The sequence below is a fragment of the Esox lucius genome, chromosome 22 (assembly GCF_011004845.1).
Source record: "Esox lucius isolate fEsoLuc1 chromosome 22, fEsoLuc1.pri, whole genome shotgun sequence".
NCBI classification, from domain to species: Eukaryota; Metazoa; Chordata; class Actinopteri; order Esociformes; family Esocidae; genus Esox; species Esox lucius.
The window spans coordinates 10,660,833-10,666,942 of NC_047590.1; positions in this window are offsets into that span (position 1 = coordinate 10,660,833).

Consider the following 6,110-nt stretch of genomic DNA (forward strand, 5'->3'; position numbering starts at 1 on the left):
CCTCGTTCGCTTATGCTCGTGGACTAATAATATAGGCCAAGTCATGTAGGCCTGGCTAAAGCTAACACAATTTAATCCTTTGAGCAGGATCAAAGTTTGTCTTAGCGCTTAGATTGACTTAGAAAACAAACGAGCAGATAAGATACTCAGAAGTTATCAAATAAAGATCTGTCATAGGAACATTATATATATAATATTAATATTAATATATATATGTGTGTGTGTGTGTGAACAAACCCTGTAGCTCTTCCGAAAACAACTAATATTTGAAAAACAGCGATGGTTAGGCCTACAGGGCATAGACGTTGAGAAACCCTATAGCCACAAACGCCTTACATATAATATACCGATTTTTTTATTTTTATTAATTCAATAGATGTGGCCGAAAAATGACCTGTGGCCCTGGACTGATTGCCTAATAAATGCTGGTACAAGTCCAGAGCAGTTCATAATGCCTCCACACCATCTGGCATTCCATTCGTCAATAACTTTGATTGCTGATATGCCCGCTTACTTTTCCCTTTTATTGCAGCTTTTAGAGCTCCAATACATTTCAGGTGTATTGCATGAGCATTTGTGATCTCTTCTCTCACCTGTGGTAATACCTCTGGTTACCTGTGAACATGTGACCAGTTACCCATAAACCCCATCAGAGAATTTAAGAATGCCCAAAATGTGACAAACAAGTGAAATAAACAGGTCTTCAAAGGTGGTAGACAAAATACAATAAATAAACAGTTAGGAAGGTCCTTTATGACTCCTATATCTGTAGCCAGGCTCCTCTGTGACCTACCTAGGCTCATTCTTTGATGCTTCATGACAGGCATCTCCTCTTTGGTTTAGAGCCAGACATGTGTACTGATAACCGTGGAACTCTCTCTTAGGCCATCTACTGTATGCAACTAAGAGGGAAGTCAAAAGGAAGATCTCAATTGCATGCTGTTGGCGTCCTATGTACTTCTACCATGTCAAAACTCACCAGATAAGAAAAAGGTCCCCTCAAATGGGTTTCGAAAAGGAGGTGACGAGGGAGGAGAGACGAGGCGAGAAAGGAGGCGAGGTGTGGACAATTGACAAAATCTCAGAAAAGCCCCATCACATACTCAACTGGAGTAAAGCCCACATTGCAAAGTGACAAAAAGATCTCGGAGACCCAAATCAAACAGCCTGACTCTTTCTCCTTCTCCTTCATCTCCTTCCACCCCATTACATTCATGTGTAAGCTGTTGTCCAGATCAACTTAAGCGTGAGTGTACACATTTTCATACTTTTCGGCATTTTCGGCAGAATGCTCCAACAACTAAGCTACACAGACTCCTCCTTACCCACCTTGTCCTCTACTTCCTCCTCCACAACCCCATACTTACTATCCTCCTCCATACTTACTATCCTCCTCCATACTTACTATCCTCCTCCATACTTACTATCCTCCTCCATACTTACTATCCTCCTCCATACTTACTATCCTCCTCCATACTTACTATCCTCCTCCACACTTACTATCCTCAGGTGGCTGCTGTTTCAAAAAAATCGTGAGGAGCCAAGAGCGAAATGTTTTTTTGCTGTGCAAGGTCTCCTGTCAACACACGCAAACCACACAGAAATAAAATATTTTTAACGGAAACGCTTCTAGTAAGTTAAACATCACACATTTGCTGTTTTTTTTGCGGCGCTGACTCAAAACCTAACGAGGAGTCAAATCATTGTACATACAGTATCCATCCCAGACATCCATCCCACAACCACCGTACCATACTGCAGGTAGATTGTTTTGGTTGTAATCCATGTTGTTACACATATGTAGATTGATGAATGTTATGCTCCAAAAAATAAAAATACATTTGAAAACAAATCAAATCAATTCGATTTCTTTGTACTTTGAACTAGTTTGTTTATTCATTTTAATGGCTACGGTAGTCCCCTCACTGTTCCAAACCATGGCCGTTATTATAAAGGCAGATTTCGGGTGAATAACAATTCCATTCGTAGGATATCCTAAGTCTGCCTGAATTACAATAAGACACACAACTTTACAAGCCAGAATAATGTGATTTACAAGCATGATTGCAAAATGTTGGTAAATATCCCTGATCTTTGTAAATTTTAGCTGGAAAATTCATGTCCAGAATTAAAAGAAAAGACAAATTGTAATTTTTGGGCTCTAATTAGTGAAAGTGTTTTACCAATGACAGCATTTTGAACATTGTTCATTTGTTACTTTTCCAAGGTAATTTACTTACATTCTACATGACAATCAGCCTTAAAAACAGCCTTACTTGGATATACTAATTCCCCTGCTGGCAAGCTGTTAAGCATTTAGTTTAATGAATCCTGTTGCTGTGAGATTCTTCAAAAACATTAACATTGTCATAATATAATGTGTACCTTAACATGCTGTGTTATGTTTTGCTTTGCCAAATACAACGGAGCGCCCTTCAGTTCACTTGCAACACGGGTTTCAGGTGGCCTGCCGTAATTTCCCAGCATATATGTATTTCAAAGAGTGAATGGATTCTCTTCTCCCTGGATAATAAACCAAGCAGCATTATTCTGGTCAATCTGAGCCTCAGACTTCTGTTCAAGTTTATTAAGTAGACAGTCCATCTGTACTTGCCATAAACTGTGAGACCATTCATGTGTTCCAGTCTCCATCGTAGAAGGTTCCATTGCTTCGCCATCAGTCCTGTTAAATTTATTCTTTACAAACTCAGGAGAGGGGAGAAACCGGCTGACGGCCACAGCCCAAACTGCTGTGGGCAGTGAACAGATTGTGTGACCGGTGCATACAGTACGTGTCTGTGTGTGAGAAACAGCCATATTGCCTAGCCCCTTTAACTGTGGATTATGTAATGGCTGAGGACTACAAGTGACCATATGTCAGGAAGAAGGCGGGCAGCCTGGGATTACTGTGGCCATTATCAACATTTGGCCATTCTCATGTTCTCCACTTTATCATTCAGGTAGACTCCTTTAAAGCCCGGAGAAGACAAGACACGCGTTTGTTTAATTCCAAGGGGCTTGATAGCTTTGTGTGAATTTGCTGGGGACAAAAATATGGCGACAAACAGCCATATGTTCCATGAGTGAGGAACAGAGGAACCGCATTTGGGGTTTTTCGACTACTCAGTTTTTTTTCTCCTTTTGACCCTTTTCCTTTTTAAAAAAAAAATCTCCACTCTGGGTATTATGGCAATGTTCAAGACACTCCCCCACCACAGTCCTCTCCTGCATCCTCCTCTCATCCTCCCCATCTCCTCAATCTGAGGTGTGTGTCGTGAAGTGTGTGCCCGGGTCGGGGAAGCAGCGAGCAGCCCACAGCAGTACAAAGGCAGGTCCATGTGTTGAAATGCGGCCCCTGGGATGGGACGCATTATCCCTGTCTACTTCACCAGCAGGGTCCCAGGGCTCGGGCTGGCTCGTGGCCCTTTGTCTCCAAACAGATGGAAATGGGCAAGAGAGGAGAAGAGGAGAGGAGGTGGAGAGACACGGGAGGAGAAGAATGGAAACGGGGAGGGGAAAAAAGTGAGTCAGTCTGTTCTCATTAAGTGCGGGTATTGAAGACGACGTGGCCCCTCACAATGCGTCAGCAGCCCTGGACAGTCTCTCTCTCATTCAGACCCACGCTCTTGCCATCTGTACAGTGGGCACGTCATAAGGTGTGTGTGCATATATTAGCCGATACTACGACGTTCCAATCTGGCAAGTTAATATGCCGTATTCATGAGCTTTTGTATTTGTTTATTATCTTTTTCTTAATCCAATTGCCTTTTCTTTGATGTCTCTGTCTTTAAAGGTTGTACATATGGTTACATTTTTTTATTTCTGAACTATTAATGTCCTGATTGGTGTATATGAGGCTACTAAAAGAGAAATGTGAGATGTGTCATCTTAAAAAAACTGAAGATAAATTGATGTCTCATTTTATTCATCTTGCTCCTGTCCCACACACATTCTCAGACCAATAAAAAATAAACAACAATTTTTCACAGTTGGATGGCAAACTGGAATCAAAATAAGCAAATACAAATAATTTATCAGACACACTGAATTAAACTGCAGTGAAAATATTTAATTTAGGTCAAATGTTTGGAAAAGCCAGGCCTAATAACATTTTTGTTGATGTGTGTGTATGTGTGTGTGGTCTCCAAAGCTGTATCTGTTTTCACTCCGTCTTCATTTTACATACTTTAATTTTTCTTTTTTCTTTTTACCAAAATCCCTAAACTCATAAACTGGATGTCTTCAGGGAGGCATCCATCCATCTTCCGGACACTAAATTTAATGATCTCAGGGGCCCACCTTGCATGCTCAATAGAGACCATCTGCACACAGATCTGAGTGGGTGCTGCAACTCAAACCGCGCGCGTGCCTTAAATGTGAGCACGTGTCTCACACATCAATGGAACCGTGTAAACAGATTTACCGCTTTCACTCAAAATGATTGATTGGGAATGGGAGGGGCCTCCTTTGTCAATGTACTGTGTTTTATTTTTCCAATTAAAGCCTTGTTGACAAAATCTAAAAAAATATTGTTTGTGAAATTGCACCAACTTGCAATGATAACAAACTACCATTATGTAGTTTGTCCTTCTTGCTGCTTGCCACTGTTTGGAATATGGTCTGTATTGTTATTTAAAATAAAACAACAAAACATGACTTACATATTACAAAGAAAGTTTAAATGCATATATTATTTTGGTTTGTTTGTTTTTCTTTATGTTATTTGCAAATAGGTTCTTATATATAAATATGTATATATATATATGATACTGGATACTTTATTATAGAAAATAAATGATTTATTATCCCAATAGATTTAAACAACAATATATGGTGGGATCTCACAGATGCCCATTATGAAAATGTACTGCCCTCATATCACCAGAGCGGGGCGCACTAACCTAAAAATAAGAGAAAAACCCAATGCTCAACTCAAATGGTCTTTTATTTATATTTCATATAATTAGCAGGAACCATTATCGACAATGACATTCGAAGGCTGAGTGCGTTTTAGAACCATGTTTGGCTGTCATATATATTTGTTTTCAGTTTATGTTTTGGTCAACATGCAAAAAGTTAACTCTGGTCATCACCTTTGTGCTTATTATATGTTTTTGTCAGCCTGACTATTCATAAATTAACATCACGTAGTTATTATTAGTTATGAGATACAACAGTGATGTGGTTTTTCAACCTTTCTTTCAGCCTCTTTCCCCAGGGAGGGGAGTATAGAAGGATCAAGGGGTTATGTCCCTGCTATGACCTCTACGGCAGGGCATGGGGTGGGACGTTAAGGGTGGGGAGGGCAGCTGGGGTGGGACGTTAAGGGGAGATGAATGGCTGGAGGCCAAAATACATCTTCCTGTTCAGCAGTTTCAATGTGAAAAATGATATTTAATATTTGACTTATACCTGTATTATGCATGAGTAATACTGTAGACTAAACCGCTTTTGAACAGTTGCTCTTTTTCTTTATGGGAGGGTGAGAGGACAAAGAATTTTGAATTCATTGTTCTTTGAGGAAGCCTCAAGCCAATAATGTGCTGAAGGTATTTTGGATATCGACAAGGCATTGTTCCTGGGCACTCCAACCGAATATCACAGGGAAAAATATTATTTACATTCTCTTTACATTCTCTTTGCCCACTGTAAAATTCCACATTGCTGGCTGCAGGGCTTTACTGATCTCACTGTTGTTTCTTACTGAGTGGATAACCCAGTCATATCTCTCCATGGTCTAATAACCTGCAATGATAGTGCATGATAGTTATCACTGCTTTGCTTTTGTTGCAATTAGATAAGCCGTTATGGTTTTTAAACCAGAAAATCCCAACACAAGATAACTTCCTATATTCTAGATCAGAAGGTGAGACTAACGGTATGTTCACAGGCTACAGGTATAGTATGTGTCATGTACTAACTAATTACAATCTGGTGCACCAATGATGAGCAATTCACAGAAAACATCGCCACGAGGAGGGTCAGGAGGGGATAAAGTAATGTTACTTTGCATGGTTTCCATGGCACCGCCCCCCACGCAATTTACATTCTCTTGTCACTTACCTCTTTAATGCTTGCGAGTGTTCCTTGTACATTTGTTTAGTGAACTC